The 14,169-nt window shown below is 40.9% G+C and overlaps 2 protein-coding genes across 6 annotated transcripts in view; both read right to left on the bottom strand.

Moving 5' to 3' along the window:
• The window catches only part of zgc:172090 (uncharacterized protein LOC565611 homolog), a 144,076-nt gene extending 140,567 nt beyond the window's left edge, over window positions 1-3,509 (bottom strand). Inside the window, exon 1 of the mRNA XM_052012957.1 lies at window positions 3,473-3,509. The gene's annotated coding sequence lies outside the window, so the exon portion shown is untranslated. The remainder of the gene's footprint in view (window positions 1-3,472) is intronic.
• The window catches only part of LOC127568791 (CAP-Gly domain-containing linker protein 4-like), a 206,060-nt gene that overhangs the window by 97,931 nt on the left and 93,960 nt on the right, over window positions 1-14,169 (bottom strand). The gene's annotated exons all lie outside the window — the stretch shown is intronic.

The following is a 14,169-nucleotide window of genomic DNA, read 5'->3' as shown; positions in this document are numbered from 1 at the left end:
AATTCTCTCATCTGTTGTTTTTGTGAAACTTGTAAATGGTCCAACTTCGTTTCAAGGTTCTCCATGATATTTTTGGTTTTTTAGTTTCGATGGAACAATATTTGGTCTAAATTGGCCTTCCTCAACATCAACATCAGGCATTCTAGAAACAACCTTTACATCATCCACCAAGGCCACAACTGAATCCCTCTCATAATAAGGTTTTAGCATGTTTACATGACAGAGTTGTGTTTTCTTCTTGCGTCTATCTGGTGTTTTGATTATATATGTTAGATCAGTCACTCGAGATTCAATAACATAGGGTCCAGAAAAACGAGCTTGCAAGGGATTATTTTGGCTAGGGAAAAATACCAACACCTTTTGCCCCACTGCGAATGTCCTAGGCCGAGCACGTCTATCAAAATATGTCTTCATTCTTATCTGGCTTGTTTTCAGATTCTCTCTCGCTAGCTGGCAGACTCTCTCCAACCGAGTTTTTAAATTTTTGGACATAGTCCAACAGACTCAAGTGAACTTCCTCATTAACCCATTGCTCTCTCAACAACTCCAAAGGTCCTCTCACCCGATGTCCAAACACAAGCTCAAACGGACTAAATCCTATTGACTCCTGGATCGATTCTCTAACGGCAAACAAAAGTAAATGGATACCTTCGTCCCAATCCTTGGTGTTTTCAAAGCAATAAGTCTTCAGCATATTTTGAGAGTAGAATGAAATCTCTCCAGAGCTCCTTGAGATTCTGGGTGATATGCAGATGATACAATCTGCTTTGCTCCCAGCTCATAGACTATTTGTTGAAAAATTTTTGACATAAAATTACTACCTTGATCAGATTGGATTTCTTTTGGCAAACCAAACAAGGTAAAAAATTTTACAAGAGCCTTTGACACCGTCTGGGCCTTAATATTTCTAAGGGTATTGCCTCTGGAAATCTAGAAGTAGCACACGTGATGGTTAACAAATACTGATTTCCAGTCTTAGACTTTGGTAATGGACCAACACAGTCCACAATCACCTTCGAAAAGGGTTCACCAAAGCAGGAATTGGTTTCAAAGGAGCCACAGGGGGTTTTTGATTTGGTTTACCTACCATCTGACATGTGTGGCAGGTTCGACAAAACAATCACCACATCTTTTCTAAAACCAGGCCATAGAATTGTTTCAAGATCTTCCCTACAGTTTTATTCACACCAAAATGACCACCCAAAGGCATACTATGGGCCAGGTTTAAAATCTCATCCCTATAAACTTTTGGAACAACAACCTGATGAATAACTTCCCATTCCTCATTAACAGGAACATGAGGAGGTCTCCATTTCCTCATTAACACTCCATTTTTGACATAGTATCCAGTTGGCACTTTCTCAATCTCCTCACATGAGAGAGCTTTTTCTTTCAATTCTGTCAACTCAGGGTCCTTTGTCTGTTCCACCATAAAATCCTTCCTTGACAAGACAAATCTTTAAATTCAGGCTCACTATAAGGATGTTGATCCTCCAGTGAAGACAGAAAAGTCTCAGATAAGGCATCATAATTTTCTTCCTGTTTAGGACTGTCACAAGGAACTACATCAGACTGCACGGACTGTCTGTCTTGGCTAATTCTCTAGCTCTAGCTCGAGTCACCGCACTGATGGGTAAACATCTGGATCATTCTCAGACTCATCAATCCTTGGTTTGGTTGTTAACCGTACCACAGGATCACTTTCTCCATTTGCAAGGTCATTTCCAATAACAAAGAAACTCCTTCCACTGGCAAACTAGGTCTTATCCCTATCTCGACTGGTCCTTCTACGAACTTTGACTTTAAAATCACCCTGTGAAAAGGGACAGACATGGTCTCACCTGTAACGCCTCGTACTAGATTTACTTCACCAGTGTCACTTTCTTCACCAAAATTTAAAACACTGTCCAGCAAGAGAGATTGACTAGCCCCAGTATCTCTAAGAATTTTCACTGGCACCTGGGGTGACTCATCATTCAGTGAAACAAAACCCTCTGATACATACGAACGGAATTCTTTTCTCACCTCCTCCAACTTTTCCGCTTTTCCCTCTTGCAAGGACTGATCTTTAACAGCATCTCCTGAACCTTTTTGATTTTTAATTGCCTGAAAGCAAGCATTGGGCCCAGCTTCCTTCTTTTTCTTCAAAAGGGCACAATTAGATATCACGTGGCCAGGTTTCCTACAGTAATAACAAGTACGCTTAACAGGTTTCTCCAGCCCTGGCTTCTTTTCATCTTTTCCTTTCTGATTACCTCCCAATTTAATCTCTGGTTTACCTGGATTGTCTTTGTAACTCTTTTGAAAGGTTTTAGGTTGTCCCCATTTGGATTTATGGGTTAAAGCATAATCATCTGCCAACCTAGCAGTTTCTTGTAAAGTTTCCACTGCCTTTTCATTTAAATATGTTGTTAATTCAGCTGGAACACATCTTTTAAAGTCTTCCACCAGTATCAATTCTGTCAATTTATCATAATCCCCATCTACATTTTTAGCCAGGCACCATCGTTCAAAACATATTCTCTTTCCATTGGCAAATTCCATATAAGTCTGATCTGCAGATTTCCTCAAGTCTCTGAATTTTTGTCTATAAGCCTCAGGGACCAATTCATAGGCCTTCAATATAGCTTGTTTTACCTTGGTATAATCAGCTGCATCCTCAGCAGACAAAGCAGAATAAGCTTTTTGAGCTTTACCTTTAATCACACTCTGTACCATAAGAGCCCATCCTTTCCTTGGCCAGTTTGAACTCACAGCAACCTTTTCAAAATGTTGGAAATACTGATCAACCTGATCTTCTTCAAAAGGAGGGACTAATCGAACCTCCTTGCTGGCTGAAAAACCATCATCAGAATCAGATTCCAAACTCCTACGCTTCATTTGTAACTCATGCTGCCTCTGTTTTTCCTTCTCCTCTGCCTCAAACTTTAACCGAATTAGTTCCCGTTCCCGTTCAGCCTCTAACTTCATCTGAGTTAGCTTTTGTTCGGCCTCTAACTTTAACTGGGTTTGATCTCGTTCAGCGTCTAATCTCTTTTCCTCTTGTTCAGCCTCTAATCTCTTTTGTCCTCGTTCAGCTTCTAACTTTAACTGGGTTTGCTCTCGTTCAGCTTCTAATTTCTTTTGCTCTCGTTCGGCCTCTATCTTTAACTGGGTTTGTTCTCGTTCAGCCTCTATCTTTGCCAGCTGCACCTGTGCCTCAGAAATTGCTATTTCACTGCCAGGAAACTGTTTTAACACTTCCTTCTCAAACACCTTCTTTTCCACATAATGGCCAGCTATCAATCTCTGAATATCTGCCTTTCTCATAGATTGCTTTACTTCTGTAAGGTTTAGCCTTGTAGCAATCTTTATCAAATCATCCTTTTTCGCCACCTCCAATCCCTTTTGGGTTGGTGACTCCAAAAATGCCTTAATATCCATTGCTGCTGGTTTCCACACACACAAGCCAATTAAAAAGAATTTATCAGACCTCCCTCAAAAATCTTTGGATTGAATCTCGAACAAATCTCGTCAATGCAGAAAGAGGCTATTCAGCCCATCAGGCCCATGCTGGTTCCCAGCCTCCCCCTCCTTTTATTTCCCTGTACCCCTGCTACTTATTCTCTCTTACATGTCCCACAATTCCCCTTTGATTCTTTTGCTACTTACCTAATTAACAGGTAATTTACAGTGAAAATCAAAAAAAAGGCTGATGCTGGAAATCTAAACTAAATATAGAAAACGCTGGAAATAGGACTTTGCAGCCCCAAATATTTACAATTTATATTAACGCCTTCTATGAAGCGACCCAAGTGCATTGTTGACAAAATTTCTGACAACGGAAAAAATTTTGGTGAAGCCGTAGCAAGGAGAACATAGAGTTTACAAAGGCATATAGATAGGTTAAATGCATGGACAAAAATTTGGCAAATGGGGTATCATCAGGGGAAGCACAGGAAGACTAGAAAAACAGAATATTGCTTAAATGGAGAGAGACCACAGGATACTGCAGTACAAAGAGACCTGGATGTCCATGTACATGAAATGTTGGTGATTAAGACAGCATATAATATGCAGGAATGGCAATGAGCAATTACAGCAAATATCTGAAAAGGCAAATAGAATACAAGCCTTAATTGCAAAGGGGGTGGAGTACAAAACTAGGGAAGTCATGCATTGGAGGCAGTTCAAAGAAGATTCATAGTTGATAACTGGGATGAAGAAATGGATTTACAAAGAAGGATTGAGCAGATTAGGCCTACATTCATTGGAGTTTAAAAGAATGAGAGATGATCTGCTGAAACATGCAAGATTCCAAGGAGGTAGATACAAATAAATTATTGCCCCTGGAACTTGAGATTATATCTTCAGAATAAGCGTCTGCCTGTAACATATTCTCACATTCTTCCTATAACAAGGCAACAATGTACCATCTTCACATTCACCTTTGCATTCATGCCGAGTATGTTTGTACACCCGAAAAGGAAGGAATCACATTTGTCATGGCTATAAAGCTGTTGGGTTGCGACTGGCAAACTGTCCATGTACGCCAGTCCTGACACAACCTCACCCAGTATTGGGACTCAACTGGCAATCAACTCTGAGATCAGAATGGTGTCATCTAAAGCTCATGTTAACATCAGTCTGCACTCCAGAAGAGGGCATCTGAGGTATTCCCTTGGATCCACCAAAAACACATTGCAAGGGTTTGTGGTCCATGAAAATATTAAGTTTCAGCCATACAAGCACTTACTGAACTTTGTCACTCTAGGGCTGTAGCTAAATCTTTTTTTGTCTAATTGCAAGCAACAGTTCTTTTCTTTGGAAATGAAGCTTTGTAAAATATCACCCAGTTGCTCATCTCTATTCTCCATACATTGTGACAGGGCTAGTAATGACTCAATGAACAAAAACCCATGCATTCAGCAGACTGAGATATTTAGTTTTTTTGTCCACTTCCACTTTATCTTAAGAATCAGCAATTCACGTAGAGGTCCTATCACTGTGTTACATTTGGCAGGAAACATCTACAATAGTTGAGAAGTCCTAAGTAAGCCTTCAACTCAGTAAAGTTGGTTACACTAGGGGATCCCAACTCTGTTTTAACCTTGTCCTCCACCAGGTGGAGGCTTTCAGCATCTGTTCTTGGACAACTTCTAAAACACATTTGTTTGCACTCTTGCTTCTTGAAATCAATGAAAAATATTTTCAGTTATCTTCATCTTCCCATTCCATCTTTCCTTGAGTTCTCTTTTTAATCTTTGTCTAACTTGATCTACTCATTAGCAATATGACATATCAAGAGATGTGAAGATGTCTTTCTCCTATCTGAACAAAACAACTTACAAATGCATCTGCTTTTGCTTTTCTGTTGATTGTTTCTTGTAACCTCCACAGATTCTGATGCTACCATCAGAATTCATGACAGACTACAAGATCAAGATTGTTCTTGGAAGAATCTAGATGTAACCTTCTTCATCAGGTAAATTTTGGCCCTCATACTTTGAATGTTTGCAAGTTCATCATGAAACACCTGCAGATAATTGTCAAGAACAGCTAATACAAATAATTTCTTCATGCTCTTGATCTCTCCCTAATTTGCATTTACTTTTAATTGCCATTTCCAGCCTATTGAATTAGACCTTTGATCTGAAACAGCTGCATACCCCCACAATGATAACATCTATATATCTAAAGATATTTCCCTCTTCCCAATGATCTAGGCCACACCTTGTTAATTCTCTGAGCATTTGCTGGTTAATGATGCAAATCATGTACTTTCTTGACTGCTGCCTGCATTGCCTAGATAATATCAAATGCCTACCTGAAATTCATTTTTTTCCTCAACCAGCAGCTGTCTTTGGGTATGCACATCTTGGATTCCACAAACCATATGTTCCCTCAACACCTTGTCAAAACTTGTACTTGTATTCCCTGTGTTCAGAAATACATTTCAAATTCCACATCTATCAAGTCCCAATAACCAGCAGTTAAACTTATACCACTGCAATAGAAGACTGGGGAGAGGGCACTTATGATCAACCACTTTAACCAACTCTTCAAATGCCTTGCCTCCTGGTTTGGCTGGAGTACAACAAAGATTTTTATCTATTTGCACATCTTAGCACCAACAAGTGAGAGTAAAGTGGAATTTCTCGTCCCTTCTGCAATGTTATTGGCAGTTAAAAAACGTTTTCCATCCTTTCTTCATATTCAATCCCTGAGTCAATCGAACTATTGAAAGAATATGAAACAGTATTTCTGGTCATCTTGATTCATAATGTGCCTTAACACAACTGATGTAAGCACAAAAATTGAATCAGTGAAATCCAACTTGGTCTCAGTAAATCCTGCTGTTCCATAGCTCCAGAAAGAAAAACATCTCAGGAAAAGCAATCAATACTGACTCCCGTAACAGTGCTGGTTAATCATTTTTCCTCTGTCACAGGTTATCAAAATAATACTGCCCTGTCTGTGCAAACATCATGTAGAAACAATACTTATAGATCAGCTGTATAACATGAGTTTTTGTGTGCAAGCCATTTATTTTGTGATGTCGCTTGATCACAATACAATACTGGACTAGCAATCCAGAGACCACATTCTGCCATGACAGCTCTGGAATTTAAGTTCAGTTAATTAAAATACAGACAGTCTCCAGGTTATGCAACGGTTCCATTCCTGAGAACTATCCATAAGGCCATCTCTCCATAGGTCAGAAATGTGTGTATAGCTACATATAATCATGTCACTCTACATACACTTCCTACAATTCTTTCATTTCATTGAATATTCACCCTAACATTACCTATAATTAAACTAATGGAATATATACTGTATTCAGTCTTAAATGAATACCATGAAATATTTTATGATTCTGATTACTATCTTGAAAAATCCTGTAGTTACTAGCAATGGTGGGGAGGGATGTGCCCGTGATGTATTTGGCAGAGTCTACTTCTCTCTGCAGCTTCTTGCATTCCTGCACATTCGAATTACCATACCAGACCATGATGCAACTAGTCAGGATACTTTCAACAGTACATCTGTAGAAGTTTGTTAGAGTATTCAGTGACAAGACAAAACTCCTTAACCTCCTAATAAAGTAAAGACTCTGGCACGCTTTCCTTATGATTGCATCTACGTACTGGGCCCAGGACAGGTCATCCATTATGTTAACGCCCAGAAATTTAAAGCTGTTGACTCTCTCCACCGCCGATCCTTCAACGTAGACTGGCACGTGTTCGTCCTTCTTCCTGAAGTCAACAATCAGCTCTATAGTTTCACTGACATTGAGTGAGAGGGTGTTTTTGCGGCGCCACTCCACCAGGTGTCCTACCTTACTCTGGTAAGCTGACTCATCACCACCTGTGATTCATCCAACAACAGTAGTGTTGTCGGCAAATTTGAAGATGGCATTGGAGATGGAACTACATCCCAGAGTGGCTAAAGTGATAGTGAATTCTCTGATTGTCATCTTCCAAAATTTTATAGATTCTGGAAATGTGGCACTGCTATTTAGGAAAAAAGGGAGAGGGAAAACTTGTTGGTCTAACATCTGTAGCTGGGAAATGCTAGAATCAAGAATAAAAAAACGTAATAATAGACTGAAAAGAATAATAGGATCGAGCTGAATTAGTTTTGATTTATGAAATGAAATTTATGCTCCACTAATCCACAGAAGCCTTCTGAGGATCTGGCTAGTAGAATAGGCAATGGATGTGACACCTTTGAATTTTCAGAAGGCTTTCGATAAGGTTCCACACAGGAGGTTGGTTAGCAAGATTACAACACACATATTTGGTGGGGGGAAATACACTGATATTGATTGTGAAATGGTTATCAGGCAGAAAGCAAAGAATGAGATTAGACAGATCTTAGACTGACAGGCTGTGACCAGCGGGATAGCACTACTGCTTGAGTTCCAACTATTCACAATCTATATCATAAATTTGTCCATAGCGACCAAATGTCATATTTCCAAGTCTCCTAATGATACAAAACTAGGATAGCGAGTTAGAAGAAGGAGGTGAAGAGGTTTCAATGAGATATAGACAAGCTGAGTGAGCAGACAAGAGTGATCAAGTGAAATATAAAGTGGTAAAATATGGAGTTATCCACTTTGGTGCACAGGAAAGCAGAGTACTGTTTCAGATGGTGAAGGATTAGTAGAATATTGGCATTCTAAGGAACTTAGGTGTCCTTATGCACAAATCACCGAATGCCAACATGCAAGTTCAACTATCAGAAAGGCCACTGGTATGTTGGCCTTTATCAATGACAGGATCTGAGTACAGTCACCCACACTGTTGTGGGTCCGCATAAGAAATAAAGAGTAAACTATTTGGTCCTTCAAGCCTGCTCCACCATTCACCAAGATCATGGCCGGAGTAAAGGTATCTTACCATAATTACATGATCCTTAGCAAGACTATACCTGGAGAATTATGTACAGTATTTGTCTCCTTACCTACAAGAGGATATTTGTCATAGAGGGAACGCAATGAAGATTCAACAGACTAGTTTCAAGGACAAGTTTAAAGGAATGAGAGTGAATTTAATTAACATTTACAAATTCTAACAGGGCTGGACAGGGTGAATGAAGGGAAAACTTTTCTCTGAGGAATCTAGAATCAGCAGTCATAGTCTCAGAATAAGAAGTGGGCCATTTTGGACTGAGATGAGGAGGGATTTCTTCACTCAGAGGATGGGTCATTCTCTCTTCTCTCCTCTCCCATCAGGCAGAAGATACAGGAGCCTGAGGGCACGTACCACCAGGCTCAAGGACAGCTTCCATCCCACTGTGATAAGTCTATTGAACGGTTTCCTTATATGATGAGATGGACTCTTGACCTCACGATCTACCTTGTTGTGACCTTGCATCTTATTGCACTGCACTTTCTCTGTAGCTTTATTCTGTACTGCTATTGTTTTTACCTGTACTACATCAATGGACTCTGTACTAACTCAATGTAACTGCACTGTGCAATGAATTGAGCTGTACGATCGGTATGCAAGACAAGTTTTTCACTGTACCTTGGTACAAGTGACAATAATAAACCAATACCAATACCTGAAAGGCAATTTTTTCAACACAGAGGGCAGCATCATAGTGTTTTTCATCTAGATTCCAGCATCTGCAGTCCTCTGTTTCTCTAGCTTCATACCTGACAAATGTTTCTGGCTGGGCAATAGATTTAGTTAATTGGAGAAACTTACATAGGTAAAATTCACAATGTTGCAGTGTGATAGCATCCTGCTCTCTTGATCCATTGTTGATCATTGTCTACAGCTTAGCATTCCATAAAATCATCCCCTCCAAATATATCACCAAGCTCCAATACCTAGTCCTCTGTACCTCCCTTTGCAACTGGATCCTTGACTTCTTCATTGGCACACCACAATCAATACAAATCAGTAATAACATCTCCTCCTTACTGACCAGCAACGTGGGTGTACCTTTCACTTTTGCAGTCTGAGGATCCCACCTGCTTCAAAAAGGCATCTATTGTACTATTGCCCAAGAAGAACGTTGTGACCTGACTCAATGACTACCATCTAGTAGTGCTTACATCAACCATAATGAAGTGCTTCAAGAGGTTGGTTTTGGCGCAACCAACTCCTGCCTCAGTGATGACCTGGGTCCACTTCAATTTACCTACTACCACAACAGGTCAACAGCAGATGCAATTTCTCTGGCTCTTCACTGCTTTGGACCATCTGGACTACAGGAACACATACCTCAGGCTGATGTTCATCAACTATAGCTTAGTGTTCAAAAGAATCAACCCATCCAAACTTGTCATGAGGCTACAAGACCTGGGCAACTGGATCCTCAACTTCCTTAATGGCAGACCTCAATCAGTGAGGATTGGTAACAACATCTCCTCCTCGCTGACCATCAGCACAGGTACACCTCAAGGCTGCATGTTTAGCCACCTGCCCTACTCTCTATACACACATGACTGTGTGGCTAAGCATAGCTCCAATGCCATATACAAATTCACCAATGACACCACTGTTGTTGGATGAATCACAGGTGGTGATGAGTCAGCGTACAGGAGCGAGATAGGACACCTGGTTGAGTGGTGTACAAGTAAGACACCCGGTTGTTTTGTCCTACTGGTCAAAGTCATTAAAACGAAGGAAATGATTGTTGACTCCAGCAAGGGGAAGGAGGGCAAACATGTGCCAGTCTACATTGGTGGAATGGCGGTGAAAAGGGTCAGCAGCTTTAAATTCCTGGAAATTAACATATCGGATGATCTGTCCAGAGCCCAGCATACAGATGGAATCACAAGGAAGGCTCATCAGCATCTTTACTTCCTTAGAAGCTTGAGGAGGTCCGGCATGTCACTGAACATTCTAATAAACTTCTATAGGTGTACTGGTTGCATCATGGTCAGGTAGGCAATTCAAATGCACGGGAACACAAGAAGCTGTAGAGAGTAGTGAAGTCAGCACACTACATCACTGGCACATCCCTTCCCATCATCAGGGCTATGCCATCTTCTTACAGCTACCATCGGGCAGGAGGTACAGAAGCCTGAAGTCCCACACCACTAGGTTCAAGAACAGCTACTTCCCTTCAGTTCTTGAACCAACCCGCACAACCCTAATCAGTACCTCAGTATAGCAACACTACTGACCACTTTATACTACAATGGACTTGTTTTTTGTTCTAATTGTGTTCCTTATTGTATAATTTACATTGTTAATTTATGTTTTTCTTGTGAATGTTGTGTATCTGATGCTATGTTCCTACGATGCTGCTGCAAACAAGTTCTTTATTGCACTTGTGCATACATGTACTTGTGTATATGACAATGAACTCGACTTTGATTTTGAGGCTGCATGCTTAGCCCCCTGCTCTACTCTCTTTACACCCATAATTGTGTGGCTAAGCATAACTCCAATACCATCTACAACTTCACTGACGACACCATTGTTGTGGCCAAATCATGGGTGGCGATGAGAGTGTACAAGAGTGAGATAGAACATCTAGTTGAGTGATGCTGCAATAACAATATCCACAAAACCAAGGAACTAGGCATTGACTTCAGAAAAGGGAAGTCGGGAGACGACGTGCACGTTCTCATTGGTGGGCTAGAGGTGGAGGGAGTTAGCAGCTTCCAATTCCTGGGTGTTAACATCTCTGGCTGACTTGTCTCAGGCTCAGTACATAGATGCAATCATGAAGAAGTCATGCCAGTGTCTCTACTTTCTAAGAAGCTTAAGGAGATATGGCATGTCATAAACTTTTATAGATGCACTGTTGAAAGTATCCTGACTGGTTGCATCATGGCTTGGTATGGCAATTCCAACACACAGGAATGCAAGAAGCCCAGTCCATCATAGGCGCAGCCCTCCCCACCAAAGGCAGCATCGATAGGAGGCATTGCCTCAAGAAGGAGGCATCTATCATCAGGGATCTCCACCATCTGGGTCATGCCCTATTCTCGCTGTTACCTCGAAAGCAGGCAGGGGGAAAGAGAAGCCTGAAGTCCCACACCACCAGGTTCAGGAACAGCTATCTTCCTACAGCCATCAGATTCCCACTGTCTGGTATAATTTATGTATATCTATGTTCTATGTGTTGTCGGAACCTATGTCCCTGTGATGCTGCTGCAAGCAAGTTTTTCATTATACCTGTACCTCACCGTATCTCTGCATATGACAATAAACTCAACTTGACTCGTCATTAATAATGCTCCTTTGGAAGGCTTAACACTTCAGTTGACACTTTGGCCTCCAAATCAAGAATGCTTACAGTCGTTGATTTATACTCCACAACCCTGTGTTTTAAAAGATGGAACCAGCAAATAATTATTTTGTTTGCAGCTTAAGTGCTGAAATTGTATATTTCAAAGATATGGCCTTGATACTTACAGGAAGGAAGAGAGACTGAAACTAGCTTTGTGGTTGGGGACATGTAGGTCATATCAAATTTAATGGGAGGATCTTATTATTTTGCCAGCTAGACAAAACTCCACAATTGAAAATCAGCAGCAGAAGCCATTATCAGGAATCCTTTAGGACAGCCACTGCCAATTGGCATGGATGATTAGACATCAGGGCTTGAGGTGCAGGAGAATAGTAGCAAAAGATCTAATGCAATGAAAAGGGGGAGGGAAAGGCTAGACATCAGTCTTTGCAAATGAGGAGAGCTGGGATGTTTGATTATCCCTGTTATGGCATGTAGGTAACATTGGTGGTGCCAGGATTGGTGGAAAAATTTATGATCAGGTGGCGCGTGGGACCATGGAAGAGGAGACATCAAGATCAGCACAGAATAGGGAAAAATGCCTCTGAGGAGCCAGTTGAAAATTGCTCAGAGCATATTCAACGGGTCAGGGGATATTCCCCTTTATTTCATTTTTAACCTCCTTCTTCCAGACAGTTGTGGGACCAGTTAATATTACAGTATAATACTGGGGAATTTTGGTTAGAGTAGAATATATGAAAGGCATGGTTAACAATGTAAAGGTAAATTATTAATTGAATCCAATAGTACAGACCACTTCATATAAAGGTAACCTTTACAAAGAAAGGACATCAGAGCATTTGGTTGAATATATGTTTGTATAATTTCCAGTGTTGATCTTTGAAAGTCATTGATTACTTTTATAAATCCTGATTGATGTGGTATCACACATAGAATTATAGAGTCATCGAGTTGTACAACATGGAAACAGGCCCTTTGGCACAACATCCATGCTGACCAAGTTGCTGACCTGACCTAATCCCATTTGCCTGTATTTGGCCCATATCCCTCTATATCTTTCCTATCCAGATACCTGTCCCAACATCTTTTAAATTCCTCAATTGTACCTACCTCTACCACTTCCTTTGGCAGCTCGTTCCACATACCCACCAGCCTCTGTGTGAAAAAGTTGCCCCTCAGTTCTCCTTTAAATCTTTCCCCTCTCACCTTAAATCTCTGCCCTCTAGTTTTAGACTTCCCTACCCTGGAAAAAAGACTGTGACCATAGACTTTATCTATGCCCCTCATGATTTTACATATATCTATATATTTCACTCCTCAGCCTCCTATGCTCCAGGGGAAAAAACCCCAGTCTCTCCTTATCTCAAGCCCTCCAGTCCAGTTAACATTTCATTGACTCTTTTTTGTACCCTTTCCAACTTATTGATATCCTTCTAGATGACCTGAACTGAACACAATACTCCAAGTGTGGTTTCACCAATGTCTTGTACAATTGTAACATGACATCCAACTCTTGTGCTCAATGCTCTGACTGAAGCCAAATTCCTTCTACACCACCCTGTCTGTCTATGTTGCCACTTTGAGGAAACTATGTACTTATACTCCTAGGTCTCACTGTTCTTCAGCACTCTCCAGGGCCCTGCCAGATACTGGGCAAGTCCTGCACTAGATTAATTGATTAAAATGCAACAGTTTGCACTTGTCAAAGTTAAATTCCATTTGCCACTCCTTGCACCACTTCCCAAGTTGGTTTAGATCCCCTTATAAACTCAGATAACGCTTTTCACTGTCCACTGCACCACCAAAGGAATTGGTATTAACTTATTACTGTCACATATACCAAGGTACAGTGAAAAACTTGTTTTGCATACCGTTCATACAGATCAATTCATTACACAGTCCACTGAAGTAGTACAAGGTAAAGCAATAACAGAATGCAGGATCAAGTGTAACAGCTACAGAAGAAGTACAGTGCAGGTAGACAATAAGGTGCAAGGTCATAATGAGGTAGATTGTGAGGTCAAGAGTCCATTTTATCATACTAGGAAACCATTCAATGGTCTTATAATAGTGGGTAAGAAGTTGTCCTCAAGCCTGGTAGTATGTGCTTTCAGGCTTTTATATCCTCTGCCCAAGGGGAGAAGGGAGAAGAGAGAATGTCCAGGATGGGTGGGGTCTTTGATTATACTGGCTACTTTACTGAGGCAGCGAGAAGTATAGACAGAGTCTATGGAGGGGAGGCTGGTTTCCGTGATGTGCTGAGCTGTGTCCACAACTCTCTGCAGTTTCTTGAAGTCACGGGCAGAGCAGTTGCCATACCAAGCCGTGATGCATCCAGATGGGATGTTTTCTATGGTGCATTGATAAAAATTGGTGAGGGTCAATGGGGACATGCCAAATTTCTTTAGCCTCCTGAGGAAGTACAGGCGCTTGTGAGCTTTCTTGGCTGTGGTGTCTACATAG

This window comes from Pristis pectinata, chromosome 3, assembly GCF_009764475.1.
Source record: "Pristis pectinata isolate sPriPec2 chromosome 3, sPriPec2.1.pri, whole genome shotgun sequence".
Classification (NCBI taxonomy): domain Eukaryota; kingdom Metazoa; phylum Chordata; class Chondrichthyes; order Rhinopristiformes; family Pristidae; genus Pristis; species Pristis pectinata.
Note: the sequence above shows the minus strand (reverse complement) of the source record. Positions and strands in the feature narration are given on the sequence as shown.